Raw genomic sequence first — 20684 nt, forward strand, 5'->3', positions numbered from 1 at the left:
GTATGTCAATGACTATAGAAAATATTTTGGAATGTGTAACTATTGAAATTGATATTGAAAAAACGAAAAATATAATTATTAGTTGTGTGTATAGATCACCAGGAACTTGTATGGAAACCTTTATGAATAATCTGTTTGGTATGTTTGATAAATTGAATGCAAATAAAAAAATTATATGTGGAGATCTGAATATTGATTTGCTGAATCCAAAGGGAAATAAGAGGATTACAGATTTTGTTGATGTTTTGTATAGTAAAGGTCTATTCCCGGTAATTACAAAACCTAGTAGAATAACAAAAGAAACTGCTACATTAATTGATAATATATACACAAATGAAATTGAAGATAAAATAGTAGGAGGTTTATTTATGAATGATATGACTGATCATCTTCCAGTTTTTGCCATCTTTCAAAGATTATTGAAAAAAATAAAAGAAAATAGGATAAAAAGCTATAAAATAATAAGACATAGATCACCAGAGGTCATTGCTGCCCTTTGTGAGGACTTACAGAATCAAAAACGGAGCAAGGTTTATGATAATAAAGATCCTGATAGAGCTTATGATGCTTTTTTGACTATATTAATTGCACAATATCAAAAACATTGTTTGTCTAAGAAAATGGTAAAGAAGAAAAACAATGAGGATAAACCATGGATTACCAAGGGAATAGTGAACGCATGTAAAAAAAAAAATGCATTATACAGAAAATTTATAGTAACCAGAACTAAACAAGCTGAAAATAAGTATAAGATATATAAAAATAAATTAATAAGCATCATAAGAGTTAGTAAAAAGGACTATTATAATAAGTTATTAGATAAGCATAAGAATAATATACAAGCAACTTGGAAAATACTTAATAGCATAATTAAAAAGAATACTGTAAAATTAGATTATCCAAATTATTTTGTTAATGATGATAATGTAAGTATAATTAAATTGGAGGATATAGTTAATGAATTCAATGAGTATTTTGTAAATATTGGTTATAAATTAGCAGAAGAGATTATGGTGCAAAGAACAGGGGATAAGATAGATGAAGTAAACATCCCTAGTAATAATTATTCAATGTTTATTAGGGGAGTTGATGAAAAGGAAATACTTGATATTGTAAAAAACTTCAAGAATAAAAATTCCACTGATTGTAATGATATTGATATGTTGTTAATAAAAAATATTATAGAATATATAGTAGAACCATTTACACACATTTGTAATCAGTCCTTTTTAACAGGTATCTTTCCAAATAACATGAAAACAGCTAAAGTTGTTCCTATTTTTAAGTGTGGAGATCGGCACCGTTTTTCTAACTACAGACCAATTTCTCTCCTTTCCCAGTTTTCAAAAATTTTAGAGAAATTACTTGTCCATAGGCTTGATAGTTTCATAGACAAATATAGATTATTGAGTAAACAGCAGTACGGCTTTAGAACAAACAGGTCGACCTCAATGGCAGTAATGGAAATGGTAGAAGAGATTTCTACTTCAATGGACAATAATGAATATACTGTGGGGGTGTTTTTAGATTTAAAAAAAGCTTTTGACACTATTGACTATGGTTTATTAATGATGAAACTGGAGAGATATGGTATTAGAGGAAAAGCTTTTGATTGGATAAAAAGTTATCTTGATAACAGATATCAGTTTGTACAAATACATAATGTTAAATCAGATTTAAGGAAAGTTACGTGTGGTGTTCCGCAAGGTTCGGTGTTAGGCCCTAAATTGTTTGTATTGTATGTAAATGATATTTGTAATGTGTCTAAAATTGTTAATATGGTTTTGTTTGCTGATGATACAAATTTATATTGTTCAGGAAAAAATTTGGAACAGCTTCTGAATATTGTGGAAAATTAACTGATGTTTTTTAAAAAATGGTTCGATGACAACAGACTTTCATTGAATTTAAGTAAAACAAAGTTCATAATATTCAGTAATCGACAATGTAATATTAAAGCTAAACTGAGGATCAATAATGAAGAAATAGGAAGAGTATACGACAACAAATTTTTGGGTGTTATAATTGATCATAAACTATGTTGGAAAACACATAGAAATTATGTAAAAACAAAAATGTCCAAATCTATAGCAATATTAAATAGAATAAAATATATCTTGAATGGAAAAACTTTATATATATTGTATTGTGCACTCATAGTTCCATACATTATTTATTGTGTGGAGGTTTGGGGTCATGTGTCAAAAAATATTCAAAATTCTATATTGTTATTACAAAAGAAAGCTATAAGGATTGTTAAAAGGGCTGATTACTATGCACCAACAAATAAAATATTTATTAATTTATTTGCTTTAAAATTTGTAGATTTAGTTGATCTATATACAATCCAGATAATGTATAAAGTTTATAATAATTTACTTCCAAATCGTATTCAGAGGCTGTTCAAAATAAGAGAAAGTCAGTATAATTTAAGAGGAATGTATATGTTTAAAAAAGCCAGGGCAAGAACTAATGTTAAAAATAGGTGTATATCTGTCCAAGGGGTTAATTTATGGAATAAATGTGATAAGGAACTAAAACTTTGTAAATCACTTTGCGAATTTAAGAAAATGTATAAAAGTATGGTTATAAATAATTATATGAATGAGAATTAAATTGTAAATGTATCAGTTTAAATTTTGCAGTAATGGATGGAATTTGTATTTCTGTTATTATGTATGTTTTAAATTATGTTTGTATACTCTGGAAAATGTCTTATGAAATTTAGTTTTCTTGTGTCATCCAATTGAGTTAACAGTGTCGTTCATCAGATAAGAATGGTAGGCATAATAAGCAAGGCTTCAGCCTACACCTTTTTCGGTTTTCTTATTTATATGTTTGTATGTTTGTTTGGCATGGGATATTGTTTTCGAGGACCGAAAAAAAAAAATATATTATTATTATTATTATTAACTATAATTAAGAATAATGACTCACCAGTCTGCAATGTGACCTTTCTAAAATAGGTAGTGTCAAACTGTAGTATGGCCACGGATGTCGTGTTTAGGCCATGTTACAGCAAGCCCAAGATAGGATTTAGATGAGGTGTATTTCCAGTGTAAGTTTTGTGGAGGTGTAATGAGAAATTGAACAGGTGTTCCTTATAATCCGTTAGGTGAGTGTATTTACATATTTGGTACAAACCTCGGGTTTGGGTTAACAGTTAACAGTTCGGTGCAATTTTTGTAGGCCAGCATGCAAAGCAGATTTTATTTTGAAATTATTTATTATTAAAACTGCAAATATGATTAGAATCAGTTGTCTGAATAACAAAACATGAGTAAAAATATAATTTTATAACGATTATACTGAAATATATAGTGTGTTCTATACTACTGAGTATGGCACTAAACACATATAATTATTTTATTCAATTCCTGGCAAAAGTGCTTTAAACGTCAGGGGGAGACTAACTTGCAGAGGGGGTTCCTGCCTTGCTCTGGTCGTACACACACTCAGATGATATCGACACAGGTGTGCACACACAGGTGTGTGTGGGGAGCCACAGCCCCACCCACCCAGGATATGAAGCCAACACGAAGGAGACCCGGGCCTCAGACATCCTGAGGCCCCCCAGGGCACAGGAAACCCAGGAGGACCACCGCAGGGACAATTGCAGCCCAGACCCCGACCGGACGGCCAGCTCTTCTCAGCCCCCGGCTCCAGATGGCGAACAGAGAACGGGGGTGTGAAAAGACCCCATGCTTCCCTCCGCCCACTCAGATGTGGTGTTGGCGCGTGTTGTTCTAAAGTGCTTAAAAAAGGGGAAGGGCATGGTTCTAACCACCCTCTGCCAATCAGCAGCTGGTGTCAGCTCGGCCCCTCCCCAGAACCCTCAGTGTCTATGTGCAACTTAAAATTGAGAAGTGGGCACTGGCATCAGAGGTAAGGCTGAATGAACAGATCGCCCTCTGGACGCCATTGTGTGTCCACCCCCAAGGCCCTAAATGTATGTGTCATTAGAGAGTACGTAATGAGAGTGTCTAAGTTGTGATGTGTGATTGAGACACAGGTGGTCACGGGGGGACAGAGGAGGAATACCTCCCCTGCATCCCAGCGACGCACCTGCACCTCAAATCCCTACATGTGTGTTGGGGTGACGGAGCGGGAGGAGGGAAGCATTTAGGGATGGGGAGGAAAGGATCGGAGGGGGGGGCAAAGTACCCCCCCTCTGGAGCCAGCTCCCCCGCTGACCTCCATAAGCACCTCCATTCCCCGAAATCCACCCAGGGCGGGGGGGCCCAGGCCCATTCAGTCCGGGGCCCAGAGCAGCGGCACCACCGGGCACCACAGAGCCCAGGGCAGCAAACCAGACCCCACCACAGAGGGAAAAACTACACCCACCCCACCATTCAGTCAACTCCCAGACTACATAAGACAATAGACACCCAGGTTGGGTCCATTCTCCTCCTCTATTGGATTCCCCCCCACCCCCGCAGAGTGGATACCCCTAAGGCAGGGACCACCTGCGAACAGATGGTAACAACCTCCACACCAGCTAAAGAGGCCCCCAGCCCCTCCGACGCGCCGAAGGCCCCCGCGCCGGGGCCGGGCCCCAGTGCACGCGCCAACCCACATCCTGGCGACACTCTCACCAGGACCCAAGCCGCCCCAGCCCAGCCAGAACCCGAGCCCGGAGGCAGAGCGCCCCCAGAACCCCAAGCCCGCCCCGGACCCACCCAGGAGCAGCACGGCCGCCAAGCCGGCAACCTACATCTGCTGGCACAGGCTACCCCAGCAGCGCTGCATGCAGCCGCCAGAAAGACACCACCCAAGAGCCACCAAAGCCCCATCCAAGCCAGGACCGCAGTCCCAGCGCCGAACCCCCCCAGAAACCACCCCCCCTGGGAACCCCCAGTCGCCCCAAGCCCATATGCCCCCCCCCCACACCAACAACAAAGACCGAAGTGGAACAAACCTGCAACGTCTAATGTGGTGGCAGAAGCTGTATCAAGACTAATATGGTCCAGCAAACTCTCTCTATATTGGTTGATATTAAGATTATTTTTATTTTTCCAGTTTATGAGGACAGTCTTCTTAGCAATGCATAAAGCGGTGAAAGCCATGTGGGTTGTGTTAGTCTCTGTAGATGACACCATCTAGGGCGCCCAACAAGCAGACTGAAGGAGAGGCTGGAATGGTACATTTCAGACACTTTGATAAGTCCTCACAAATCCTGTGCCAGAATATCTGAGCAGGTGGACAGAACCAAAGAGCATGGATGTAATTGTCAGGTGTATCCCCTTGACAGTGTGAGCAGTTGTTAGAAGACGTAAAACCCATCCTGAACATCCGATGCCCTGTATAGTGCACTCTATGCAGGATTTTGTATTGTATTAATTGTAAACTGGGACTTCTAATCAGTTCAAAGGTTTTTAAACATGTCTTAGACCAGAAATTGTGGTCCCAGCTGATTGATAAATCTGCCTCCCATTTTGCAATAGGAAGGGATATTGATTCATCCATTTTCGAAAGTGTCCTGTATATTTTAGACAGTAATTTTGGGGTTTTGAGATTAAGGAATTCTGCCACACTTGGTGGTATTTGTAATTTCATTTGATTAGACTTGAATTTCCTTTTTACTATAGATTTAACTTGTTGATATTCTAAAAATCTATTCTTGTTAATCCCATATCTTTTAACTAATAGGTCGAAGGGGATAAAGTCTATTTCTTCGAATATATGTTCCAAGTATTTAATACCTTTACAACTCCAATCCGGGAAATGTATCATATTATTATTTAGTAGTACGTCAGGGTTGTTCCAAATGGGAGTACGTTTGCATGGGATTAATGAAGACTCAGTCGTTTTAGAACCTCCCACCATGCTGTCAGAGAAGAGCTGATACTGATGCTTTTGAAGCATTCGTGTCGTTTAATGTTTGAGCTAATGAATGGTAGATCCGAAATCTCTATGTTATTGCATAGTGCCTGTTCTACGTCTAGCCAAGGTTCATCTAAGAGGGTATGTTTTAGCCACCCTGAGATGTTTTGAAGCCTGTTGGCTAAGAAGTAGTGGTGAAAGTTAGGCAGATCTAGTCCTCCTTTGTCCTTGGTCCTTTGCAGCGTTTTTGAGCTAATACGTGGGGGTTTACCTTTCCAAAGGAATTTAGAGATGGCGGAGTCCAGAGATCTAAACCAGTCAGGTGATGGTTTACTTGGAATCATTGCAAATAAATAATTAATTCTTGGTAACACCATCATTTTTATTGATGCAACCCTTCCCATGAGTGATATGGGTAGGGACTTCCATCTAACCAGATTATGCTCTACCTTCTTTAAAAGTGGGACGTGGTTTAATTTAGTTAAATCTGCCAGCGTAGGTGAAATATTAATACCTAAATATTTAATGTCCCCAGATTGCAGTGGAGTGGAGGAAGAGTTCTGAAAGGGAAGAGTTCTGAAAGACCAAACTTAAAATACTCATACCATTTCTGCCCCTGTTATTTAGTCAACATGATATATTTCAATGAAATCTGGCTGCATACAATCAATGAAAAAAAAGTTACTTATTATAATTTAGCCTTCTATTATATAGGCAAGTTTAATTTTTGGTAGGGCTCGGTGTAGCCGTGCTGGTTGCAGCACTCTAACAACGGCCCAAACCCTGACCATGGTACGTGATTAGCAGATGGATTGGTATCCGAATAACAGAGTCACTGTATGATTTTGCAGTATTCATAGATGGGCCAAGCATTTTAAGTCATACCCTGGATTTAAGCAAGAATTGCTTAGCATTCATCTTTGAGATGGAACCATATTATCCCATTAAGTTTCCATCCAGTAGTTTTCTCAGTATAGGTGCATTCATTTAAGAGATATTACATTCTTGTTATGCCTTGGCTTCAGGTCATATCGTTGTATTACTGGCTTAACTAACGAAAATTAACTGACCTTTCTTTCCATTTTGGGTCTGGTGCTTGTTGGTTGCCTGTTGTGGTCCTTCTATTTACAAATGCATACGGGGCATGCTGGGACATGCACCCCGCCTGTGCTACACTAGTATAAGAAAAAGAATCTGGTTGAGGAATCTGTTCGTCGACCAAATTTTGCACGCGAACCAAAGCATTTTTTTTTCACAAAATTTTTGGTCCCGAACCAAATTGTGAACCGCAGGCACCACTTTTACATTTCTTAATTTGATTGTAGGTAATTTTATTATTTATGAATATATAATATCAAATGATTAGTAACAGGAGCAGACCATAAACTAAAGTGTTACGTAGATGTTACCACTGATCTGAAACAGACTTCATCAGTCTGAGCCATACTGTACCTGTTCTCAGGTTAAATACCAAGAACAGGTGTGGCTCATCAGAAGCCAGGTAGGATAGAAAACCTACTTGATAGTAGCTCTCCAGGACTGGAGTTGGAGACCTCTGCTTTAATGCATTATTTCTGGTGCTAAATCATCTGTATGGTAGCTGCTAAGCATTTTATTATGGTTCATTTCACTGACTTAGTATACCTTTAAAAATAAAAAAAACAACAAAATTTAAATTTTAATATTTTAAAGATGCATTAACATATGACATCAATTTTAGGTAAAAACTAGTAACCTGCAATATTAGTGTTACGTCCTACGTTAGGTGAGCAGGCAGGACGGGGCGAAGGACGAATCGGACATGCGGAAATCCAAAAGACGGGTTTTATTTAGGGCAGACAGACCACAACTAAGGACAAAACGTCAATGACAGACCTGGGGAAACAGACTTGAACGCGGACTAAATACAGGACGTGACCTCAGAATAAACGCAAGACAGCTGATACGATGGGAATTGACAAGGGGTTAACGAGGAGGGTGTGGCACACACGAGGACTGGACGTGCAGGTCATGACAATTAGGGTGAAACAGAGTAAAGACACAAGTAAAGGTCAGTATTGATAATGACAGTATATTTAAAGAAAAGAATACAACTAAAATATTTGCACGTCAACTGTCATGTCATATCACTAAGCTTTGCATCTAGCCGTATTTTTGATTGTGAATCCTTTTCATTCGCTTAAAATTTGACAGTGACTGATTTGTTTAAATGTGTTGCCTATAGCAACCACCTGCCACTGCCATTCATATTATTCAATAGTCTGATTCTGTTTTCAATAGGGATCTACTATGGAGGGATTACGTTAGCTTTCAGTAAATGGATGGATGGATGGATAGATGGATGGATGGATGGATGGTAGGAAGGAAGGAATTTTCATTCAGTATCCCAATAATTCAAGATAGTCCAGCTAAACTATTCACATTGAACTCATGTAATGTATGTTTTATTGTGTGAACTAAAATTACCTTTTATATATTGACTTTGACCTTTCATACACACTGCAAAAAAGCACAACCTATCAAAGCAGAAAAAAACACATTGCTTTTGGGCAGCTAGACTAGGCTGCTCTATACTCTGTCTATACTCTGGATAGGGGAGGGCAGCCACTGTAGGGCAATTATGAGTCATGAGATGATAACTAAATCTTGCAAATGTACAAAAACACAAAGGTTCCTTTGAATAAGCAGCTTCCCTCTTTGTTCTGCCTTTTAATATAGCAGACACACTCTCCTCTTTCCCAGATCCTCTCTGTGTAATGGCTGCAATATAACAAGTTAGTGGTTTTGACATGTTCCTTACAGCACACTCATCAGCCTGTGCGACAGGCAGGTCTGACAGACAGCATCTGGATCTTATCGTTTGTCGCATATCTAGAAGGCCTGATGAGCCACCTTATCTCCAAACCGCACAATCCTTCTCCTGGGGAGAGAGTCTCTGCTTATTTGCTGCCCTAGACCTCTCTGCAGGCTCGAGAGAGACACAGTGCTGTGTGCCACTGGGAGATCTCCTTTAATGGTTTCTTCAACAGCTGAAATGTGGCTAGAGAGTAAACAGGGGAGAGAAAGAATTTGTGCTAGTTTTTAACACTGATATAAGTTCTAAACATTCTGGCTGGAAAGCTGACAGACCACACAAGAGCAGTGGATATTCAAGAACTTATACAGGTGTGTTTCTGGTTCAAGTCCCAGAAGTAGTTCTACTGTTGTATCCTTGTACCAGAGCTGGTTCAGCTCTAGTAAAATAAATTGAAATGCTCTGCAAAGCATCCAGCTATAAAGCAGAATAGAATCGTAAACTAGCTTGGATAAAAGTTTTGATTAAGCAAATTAAGTCATCTTCAGAAGGGCACTCTGATACGTCAACCTGATAGATCAACTGAAATTAATAACCTTTCTACTTTTATATTTATTAAAATTACCTGGTCCTTATATCTGAATACAGTCATATATGGGTAAAGATAAATTTTGGACAATATGATCTACAACACCTCTATATCTGACTTACCTTTTATCTGTAATCACAAATATCATTCTATACTCCCTCTTAATATTTTGCTTTTGTAGAATGTAATTACACATAACGTTTATTTTTGTATTGCTGAAAACACTAGCAGCTTAATTAACCAAAGCCACATTTGTTTCTCTCAGGAGATGAATGGTTCATGTATTATAAATAAATACTGTGGGTGGCAATGAAGGCATTGGTGTTATTTTCAGGACCACTTCATTTGTTGTTAATACATGGTGTGTAAGACATTTAGCCATGTAACCAGTAGTATGCAGATAATAATACACAGGGCTCCCAAGTCGGACGCATTAACCGTGAGACAAACGCATTTCAACCGACATGACACGCTGACATGTAAGGCACAACGCCCATCAAGGTGTCCCATTAAACAGAATTAATGGGTGAGGCGCAGGCATGCGGAGCGGAGTTTTCCGCTGAGTTCATGGCTGTCCCAAGTTATACAAAGTTAATAGCCACCTACCAGCCAATCAGAAAATAGCATTTGTGGTTTCTGGGTAAATTCCAAAGAGAAGGTGTGAGTGAAAAAGCACAATCCGATGAATGCGGTAGGAAGGGCTCCCAAATCACACACATGGACCGTGAGACACACAATTCAACCTTAATGCAATCTCATCTCCAAACTTTTGATGAAACTTCAGAGCCCTGATCATATATCATGGGTAATTTAGAGATGCTAGTTATTCTAATTGCCTGTCTTTGGACTGCAAGAGTAAACATGACATGAGGAGAACATGCAAGTTTTACATATACAGAGCGGAGGTGTGAGTTAACATCATTAGCCACTAAGCTACCTAGGGCAATATGTTGCTGTAACATATATGTTGCTTATTAATTATCTTGTTAAAGATGTTTCAACCATTTACTGATGATAACGATGATATTAGTTACTGGTCTTCTCTGGGTCACTTCATTTCTGCAAACCATGTGATTTTTTTTTTGTTTTTAATTTAAAGCTAAATGTATGTTAAACATTATGTAATTCATTTATATATCTTTGCTCAGAATTGCACAACACCCTAACATATGCAAAATCCAGGAAAGCCTTGTATATGCAGTAGTCATGTGGTCTGTTTTTGCTGTAAAATTGCAGAAATGTCACACACATATCACAGAAGCGAAGCAGCATTTTCTCTAGCTATGATAACAATCTACCTCAAATAAAATAAAGTAAAAACATAACAAATTCTTCTTGCACAGTACCCAGATTTATCTGTCAGTGGGATCATGTGACATCACATCTGCACCTGGTATCCAGACCAATGCTTCAGCTCTTATTTTTAAATAACATTGAAAATGACCCTGATACATACATACTGTACATGCATACATCCATTTCTCCACATGAAATGTAAAGCCTTAACATAACATTAAATGGCAATACTCAGGTTGTGACAGTTTGGAGGGAGCGTTGGCACCGGCTTGCCATCTCCCCCTTGCTCCCCGTTTGTGTCTCAAAATTTACTGTATTTGACTCTCCCTGCCGGCCTCTGGAGGATGGGTCCCCCTTTGAGTCTGGTCCTTCCCAAGGTTTCTTCCTTCTAGGGAGTTTTTCCTTGCCACTGTCGCCTCTGGCTTACTCACTGCAGGCTTTGGGCAGGGATGCTGTAAAGTGCTTTGAGACGATGTAATGTCATTATAATGCGCTATACAAAAATAAATTTGTTGTTTGTTGTTTTAAAAATGTGATACTGCTTTGAGTCTGGAAAAATAGCTTGTGGAAGCTATGTGAGATGAAGTTCATTTGGGATTGAATAGTAAGATCACCACAATTTTTATATATTTGCTATCTGTATCTCTATTCTTGAAATTACTACTAAATTCAATTCACGCTCCAGTTTAGGGTGTTTCCTTCATTTTGTATGGGTAGGTCATATCACAGCCCAGATCTATGCTTTCTCAGCAACCTTGAAATAATTGCATGGTTAATAAAAGTTGGTAGACACTGCTTTAATTTGACATTTTACTCAGAAACAAGGCTTATAATTTGTGTACTGTAAGTTTAATTTTAAAAGGTTAACCCATACTGTATATTGTGATGTGTAGTTTAGTATGGGTGCTCATTTTATAATAAAATTTATGTATTTGGTCTCTCCCTTGTTCTTCTTCATACTAACTATGTAAATTCAATTTTCAGAAGGAAATAGACCTCTCAACAAAGAGGCAAAGACTGAAATTCAACTGACGTGTTAAAACAGAAGGACTTCAAAAAGTAGAGACGGTCTATATGGCTAAGAATCTGCAATCGACAAAATGTGATACTAAGGAGAACAGCAGGCCATTGCAACATTAATAATGATTAATGGTCAATTATTGTGTGACAGAGCACACATTTATTGAGCTTACTAAAGGCTTCAACATTCCACACACAGAACTGCTGCCTGAACAATGTTATATTCACATTAAAATAGTACCTTTGATAAAAATAAATCTCAATCTGTTAAATTAGGTAACTAAGTGATGCCAGCCATGCATGGTAATCTTAAATGCTTAAATACATCTTGTATGATTTAATTTCTATTATCAAACTTGTCAGCTAGTCAATTTCAATTTCTGTGTAACATGATACCTGTATAGAGGTATATGAAAATGCCATCTATCCAGTATTTTGGACATATAACATTAGTAGTCATCAGAATGATGGATAGATGCACTTAACTGAGTCAAATAACAGGGTCACTTGCTAACACGCCAGTGTCTCAGGTAACAAAACTCTAAATTAAAGTTGAACAGCCAGAAACCAACATAGGACAGGAAACAAACTACTCTGGTTTGATAGGTGAAGAAAAAAATCCTCTGGAGGCCCAAGGTCAACTGGCTGCCCAACCCAAGAGCATGTTAATATTTAGCAGGCACTCTTATCCAGAGCGACTTCCATTTTTTCTAAATTTAGGGACAGTCCCCCTGGCATAAATTGGGGTTAAGGGTTTTGCTCTGGAACCCAATAATGGTAGTGGAGGTGGGACACAAACCCATGACCTCTTGGTCCAGAGGCAAGTGTCATAACCAATAGACCACCAACACCCATACTCTAATGTTTGTTTGGTATAATAATATGTCCTGTCACACCATCTATGGGTCATCATGCCATTTCTAAGTTAGCTCTCTTTGTCTGTTGACCAGTCTTCAGTAGCTCTGTCTGTGGTCTGTTGAATACTTGGAACAAACTTAGTTGGTGCCTCTGAATGAGAGTGACAGAGTAGGTCAAAACAGATGCTGATAACTAACCATCCAAATCTATGGCTATATACATGCATCTTTCAATGGCTTATCCATTATGTAGTTAAAGCTACAATTACACATTACGGGCAATAGAGATTCCACATTTCCATGTTCTACCTGTGACACACAGCTTTCTAGGCTACTTGCGTTTCCTCCTACAGTCCAAAGTCATGTTAATCTAACTGGTGTCTCTAAATTGCCTATGGTGTGTGATTATGTGTTCTACCTGGGATAAACCGCACCCTGCACCATGAGCCAGCCCAGGATGAGCAGTTGCTAGATGGATGAGTTATATGAAAGTCTAAAAGCTAAAGGAGTTAATAACTGCAAATATAAGTCACTTCTTGTTTTGAAAATTTGATCAACCGGGCCTCAGCCTTATTTAAATTTAATATATATGTAGGAATTATTAGCTCAGGTAATTTTTAATATCTCCACTAATATGTTTGAAATTAATTAAAGTTTAATTAATTATTATTTAATGCTGATTATTAATCAATTGTTATGCCGAATGGTCGGCTCCTCCAAACTCGATTGCGGTATCCCCTTGAGTCTGCTAATGTGAGACTTAAATGGGATTCACTAATTACCAGTATCACTTAGTAACCTGGGTTAGAAGGCCCGTCCACCGAGCTGCGTCACCAGGTAATGTAAATAATTGGTAGCGAAGCCCCCCTCACGGCCGATGAGAGAGAGTCTCGCGATGTTTCAGGCGAGTTTGAGGTTCAGAGCGTGTAGCAAGATCGCACAAAGGCAGGAACTTATTGTGGAACACTCAATGACGGAGGCTAAAGTTGTGTAAAAGACAGTTAGTTAACACTACAACTAACATAAGACAGACATTACACCTAACGCAAACAACAAACACGAAATAACAGAATAAAACAAACAATGTAATTATGAAAATGCAATGACCGGATTTAAATGAGTAACCTTAAATGGGAAATACTGTTCTGCAAAGCAAGCACAGTTTGTGGAAACACGACCCTAAAGTCTTATAGCAGGTTAACAGAACAGCTTAAGTTGTTAGAATGAAAGGAAGTTGGTTTACTTGGCTGAAGAGTGGGGGGGGGGGGTCTTGGCAGTTGATGGCAGAGCTGCTGAGCCGATGGCACTCAGGAAGGCGCGGCGTTTGAAGCAGTGGAGTGGAGCCCCTTTGGATTCTCTCTCCTGGTGAAGCTTTGTCTTGGGTGCTGTTCTCTGTTCAGCTGGGCCTTCACCGGAGGGTTTCTTGTGGGCTTCTCGTCTCCCGGGCTGATGGTCTTTTCTGTACTGCTGCTGGGTGTTCTCTACGCTGCTTTGTTCTGAGGTCCAGGTTTTTATGGTCTAAAGTTCATGAATAGGGATGACCAGGAATTCGACTCCTGGCCCAATGGCTGGCCATCCATTTGGCGGGCTTTCGGAAGGGGGTCTGTATCAGTCCTTTTGGGATTTATGGCCCGACTGATTCTCCCTTTACTGATGATTTTCATTAAGCTGTTATAACCTTTGATACATCCACTTTTATGGTAATCACTGACCAGATTTGGAACCAGGGGTGATTAACAATCAGTTTGACACCAAACATGCCATACCAGCTTCACAGGTACATACCTCATACCATCTGTATTAATTGATTAAACAATTCATTATTTTATCTATGTGACTGATTCACATCAGTATAGGATACAGGTGTGTTGGGTTGCAGTATAGGATACAGGTGTTTTGGGATGTTACACTTTGTGCAGACATTACATCAAATATTCATATTACACACAGCACATCTTATCCATAGATAGGCGTGGCCATTAGTTTGTGGTAATATCAATATAAGTTGCACATCTGGACACAACATATCTTGGTTGGTGTGGCTTATTCTAATTGATCTTCTCCAAAATGGATAATGTACACCTTAATTCAGTTCTTTTTAATATAGTATGTTAGAACACAGAAACTTGGTAACGGTCCATCAAGATCAGATAAGGACCACAAAGGAATGTTGGAAGAGAATTAGTTTATGCCTCTGCGGCCTGCAAGACAACTACCTCCACCTCCGGCAACTACCCTCCAACCTGCCTGCCCTTGGCTCAACACGATGCCTCGCCATCCATCCTGCGGCTGTGTGTCTATTAATCCTGCCATCGTGCATCAAGCACCACGTGCCTGCACCGGTCGGCCGCTGCATTGAGACATATATTTCAACCCCTGTATTAGCTTAGTCATTTCATCTTGTCTGTATTAGCTTAGTCATATCATCTTGTTTGTTTGACTCATCTGCCGGCCCCTGGAGGATGGGCTCCCCCTTTGGGTCTGGTTCCTCCCAAGGTTTCTTCCTCTTAGGGAGTTTTTCCTTGCCACCGTTGCCTTTGGCTTACTCAATGGGGGGTCCTTACGAGGCAGAAATGTAAAGCGCATTGAGACAATGTAATGTTGTGATAATGCGCTATATAAATAAAATTGAATTGAATTGAAAGAGAAGGGGGGTTGTTAACAAAGAAGACTCTCTAAAAGTTAGGACCAGTGATGGGAATAATGGCGCTATAAATAAACGGCGTTACTAACGGCGATACTTTTTTCAGTAACAAGTAATCAAATGAATTACTGTTTCCCCCGTTACAACGCCGTTACCGTTACTGACAATAAAATGTGCGTTACTATAACTGAGAACACTGAAGTGGTATTCATACGAGCAGTGTCTCTCTCAGCCATAGGACCTCTCTTTCTCTGGGGTGTGTGTATTTGTGTGTTCGGGGCCGGGGCGGGACACATAACCAGTGATGATGATTGGTGTGTCTGCACACGTGGTGTAACTGAGAACGCGATGATTGGCTTAGATTGAGTAAATTTCCATTGTTTGTCAATCAGAGGCAGAGTAGTGCGGGTGATCACACAAAAGGACACGCACGGTCAGTCGCACACACCAACATCCAGGAATCACAACGATGGCAAGTCCAACAAGTTCAAAGGTAGCTTTTGCAAACTGGAAATATAAGCACTACTTTTCCCTCGCTGAGGTGAAACGCAAAAATGTTTATGTAACGTGTAACTTATGCCCAGGAAAAAAGAGTCTCTCTGCGTCGGTAACAATTAATAGTCGGTAACAAGTAATTGTAATCTACTGAAGCACCTCAAATCGTGTGGCTAAGAACGCAGGTGATAACGTGACTGAAGCACCACAAAATTAGTGGCTAAGAACGCAGGTGATAACGTGAGCTCTGCTACCAAAGGAGGAGACGAAGCCACGACATCAAAGCAACTAAAACTTGATTTTTTTCCACCGCAAACACTTATTACTCAGACAGAATTAAACAAAATAATATCTAGATATATAGTTGAGGACATGCTGCCGTTGTCTACAGTTGAGTCGGATTTTCGATTAAAAAATGATTGCTTTCCGGGCAATCATTGTGAAAATACCCGCAAGACAGGGGGTAAGCCCACCATGCAAAAAGACTTTTTCAAAGTACATAGACGCAGAGTATGCCAGAATGAATGCCGAACTCAAAAAGACATTTGAACACGTAGAATATATCTCTACAACAGCCGATATTTGGACAGCACATAATAAAAGCTATCTTGGCGTAACTGCACATTGGATAAATCCCAACAGCATGGAGCGAGGGAAAGCAGCACTCGCATGCAGAAGATTTAAGGGTCGTCATACTCATGACATGATTGCAATTGAGCTTGACAACATTCACTCATCCTATGGCATATCCCACAAAATTACATCAACTGTCACAGATAATGGCTCTAATTTTGTCAAGGCCGCTTTCTCCTTTTTTCCAAAAGCGCCTGGGCGCTTGCGCTCTGGAAGTGTCTGTCGTTGCTAAGTAACCATCCGCCGCGCTCTCCATTAATTTCAAAAATGGATTTCCACCAACGAAAAACCCTTGCTGTGACTCTGCTACAAGATTTATTTACGCAGAAAAGAAAAAAACGCCGTATTGTTTGGGTGCACCCCATTCTTCAAAAACGTAAAAAACACGGGGAATTTCACCAGCTGATCCAGGAGCTCCGCCTGGACAACGGGAGGTTCAAAGCCTATTTCAGACTTGACAAGGACCAGTTGGATTATATTTTAGGAAAAGCTGGCCCTAGCATCAGCAAACAGCTAGAGCTTCTGCCGTGAAACCATCTCTCCTGCACAATGGCTCTGCATTTGTCTGAGATAATTACCGTCATAACCGAAATGACCAAAACACAAAATAAAAAAAAATAACTGAAATAATTCTATATAAAATCTATATAAACAATAACAAATTCTATATAAATCCATTCTATAAAAACAATGATGGATTTAACAAGGAATTAGTTATACGCATTAAAATATTTTTAAGTAACTAGTACAGCAATTGTGTGTGTGTGTACATATATATATGACAAATCATAAAGTTCAGGAAATCCCTGGACCACAATAATGAGCTGCTCCTCCATGTTTCTGCTGAGGCGTCAGTGTAACGGAAAAGGCGAGGAAGCTAATTGGTTGAATCTTGTCACATGACTCGCGGTGCGCTTGCGGCATTTTGAAAAAGTTGAGATGTTTCCAACTCGTCGCGGCGCAGACGCGCCTGAAAAAACCGCGCGCGTGTCGCACCGCGGGCGCGTCGCACCGCGGGCGCGTCGCGACCGCGTCGCGACCGCGTCACTTCCGTTATGCGCGCGGCTGCCGCGCGTCTACATTTGAAATAATGGACTTGAGCGCGCAAAAGACGCGATATGTGAACGGCCCCTTAGACATTCTTCAGGGAGAAGACAACTGTTTCCATGGTACACTCCTACCCACAGTGGAGACATTAATTTTCAAGACATTGGAACTGAAGAGTGGCTTGCAAATCCTAGTTGACCTTCCAGAGGCAGTTGTCACAGTATGAATGTTAATTTTTTTAAATATATTTACCCAAGAATTGAATTTTTTTATTAGGATGGATGGAAAATGAATAGCTTTACAGTTATGATCTGTGACTAGAGATGATGGACCTGCAAAGTGTTTTGTTGTAAAGAAATATAATGTAATTGATAATAAACTTTGTGTGTGTGAATATAGACAAATAGTATAATATGTTATTTGCATTCTTGCCTTTTTTCAGGCAATCAAAACAAGATTTGCAGAGGTGCTGGAAAGCGAGGATGCTGTTTTGACCAGTGGTGTAAAGTACTTGAGTAAATGGACTTCGTTACTGTACTTAAGTATTTTTTTGGCTACTTTGTACTTGTACTGAGTATCAAAAATATAAGCAACTTTTACTCTCTACTCCACTACATTTGTGACTGAATATATGTACTCTTTACTCCACTACATTTGAACGGACGCTTACCGTTACTCGCTACATTGTGATTGCGTGCGACAAGTCAGGATCTTTATCTACCACGGCTAATTTCTTCAAGTATGTCTGGCTGCAGCCTGCAGGAGGGCGGGGTTGGACATCCAACCCCGCCCACATCCAACCCGGCCCATTCGTACCGCGAAAGCCACGCCCTTGTCCAACACGTCTTAAAGCGGAAGCCAAAGCGAACTCGCAGAACGGAATCGTTGTAGTACCTGTTATGTCATTAAGTTAAAAATCTTTAGTATCCCAGTGTAATAACAGTGCTATCTATTATTTATTATTTTGTTTGTTAATGTTTCTGCTAGACACACTATTGACTGTCAATTACTGCACAAAGATTTTACTGTGGGACCCGCATGGTTGTTTGTGGTTGTTTTGCTGCTGGTTAAACATTTCCATCAGTTAGCTGACTATCTAGCCGACTCACTACCAAAACTATGGTAACTAGGTAAAGACCTTCTTGCTGATAATATAGCTTCCATGTAGTTAACAAGACTTGACATTTAAAGACTTTGTGCGTCATCAGATATTACTGTCTGCTCAAACGACTGTTCAGCTTGCTTCCTATGGGTTACTAGTTATTAGCTAGTTAGCAAAGCCACTGTGGTAGCATCCATTAAGGCTGTGCGATATAGCAAAAATATTTTTATCATGATCATATCAAACGATATTGATAATTATCATGGTGTAATTCAAGTCATTATTTTATTACTAGGAGTGCTCCATTTTTGCTTGAAATACCCTTAAGAATTGCCCTTAAGAATTGCCCTTAAGACACCATTAAAGTCAGCTCTGAATTTGTTTTTTTTATTAGTTTTTTTATTGTTTTACCTTTTTTTTGAACATTTGAGTTTGACTGAGACTGACTTTTTGTTCTATTTTCTTCTTCTGCCATTTTGAAACATTGAGGTGTTCAATTTAATGTCTATATTAGGAAATAAAGCCTCATAAATAAATAGTTCCTTGTTTTCCACATTTCTTGGTGTTCTTTGAGCCTACATTCAGTACGAGTAAAATACTTAAGTTCTTTTAAAATTGGATACTTTACGACTTTTACTCAAGTCTTATTGGAATTGGTGACTTGTAACTTGTAATGGAGTAATTTATACAGTAAGGTATCTGTACTCTTACTCAAGTATGGTTTTCAGGTACTCTTTACACCTCTGGTTTTGACCCTACCCAAGTTCAAACTACGCTGGCTTCGGACACAGGACAGGAAGGACAAGGCCAAGGCAAGTCTGCTGGCAGAGTGCCGAAAACTTGTCCTAGACCAAGACCAGCAAGCAGGTACCAGCACATCAACACCAACACGACACCAGAGCAGAGACTCAGCCATAGAGGATGAGTTCTTTTCCTTTGAGGATGAGGATGACACCTCTTCTACTGCTGAAAGTGAAGTCGCAGATTATTTCAAATCTGGAGCACAAGAGATAGACTCTCTAAATGGATTTGCGCTGATAAAGAAAATTTCACTGAGATATAATGCAGCCACTCCATCCAGTGCCCCAGTAGAGAGACTCTTTAGTCTGGGGAAACTCGTCATCACTCCAAAGAGGAATAGGCTCTCTGATCAAAAGTTTGAGAAGCTTCTGGTTTTGAGATACAACCACTGGTTTAATAGTTAGGATGAATGAATGGATGGATATATGGCCAATGGTCAGATATGAACATGGAGTTTTATTTTATTACCTGTTTACATATCAGGGTTTTTTTGCACTAAAGTATATATTTTTTATTATTATTATTATTATTTGTTTATTTTTGGTACAGTTCTTCAGAAGCATAATTTATATTTAGACTTATTTGTTGACAAGTTGTGGTCTGTGCAATAAATATTTAAAGTTCTAAACCATCTATTGTGCTTTACTGTTCCACTAAAGCAGGAGTGTCAAACTGAATTGCACAGGGGGCCAAAACTCAAAGCATACTTTAGGTCGCTGGCCGAACAGGATAAACATTTATTGAACAAACTAAAATTAACGTTTTTTGCACAAAAATATGAATTGAAACAGACAGGATGCAATATTATTCCAAAATAAATAAACTTAAACTTAAAATATTTTGCTCTCCATAAAAACATCACCTGTCAAAGTTATTCAAATTCAAAATATGAATATGCAGCAAAAAAAACCCTGAAAGTATAAATAAAAATTGTGCTTTTAAGTGAAAGTTAAAATAATAACAAATCAAAACATTCCATTTTCTTTGCTCTTATGCCATTCTGTCAGAACTGGATCTTTTCCTGGCAACAAGTTCGTTTTTGTTTGGGGCATAAGGTCCTGTCTTGTGGAGATTCTCCCTCAGCCACATTAGCTTCCCAAACAAGACACGCGGGTTTACCGGCAATGTCAGTAAACATATACTCAGCCTCCCACCGGTTTTGAAAGGCTTTGTTTTCAGAATCAGCTTTTCTTTTAGCCATTGTTAGGGGCTAGCTTTGACTTGAAATTACGGTTGTATACCTCAACAGACGCTAGATCGATCTGACGTAATTGACGTAAAAGTTAGCCTATCGTTCGGTAAGGCAGCTGTTGCGCTGCATTATGGGATTTGTAGTTTGTGTGTTATCGGCGCTTCATATCGCCGGGCCATTAAAAAAAGATATATAAAATGATTTTGCGGGCCGGGTATAATTGTACGCCGGGCCGGATGTGGCCCGCGGGCCTTGAGTTTGACACATGTGCACTAAAGTAATGATAATATTTATAATAATATGTTGAATTTGATAGTTGTCTCTCACGTTGTCCCACAACAACATTAAAATAGTGTAGATTAGTGTACAATGTTTTATATTTATTTATAGT

Source organism: Paramormyrops kingsleyae, chromosome 13, assembly GCF_048594095.1.
Source record: "Paramormyrops kingsleyae isolate MSU_618 chromosome 13, PKINGS_0.4, whole genome shotgun sequence".
Classification (NCBI taxonomy): domain Eukaryota; kingdom Metazoa; phylum Chordata; class Actinopteri; order Osteoglossiformes; family Mormyridae; genus Paramormyrops; species Paramormyrops kingsleyae.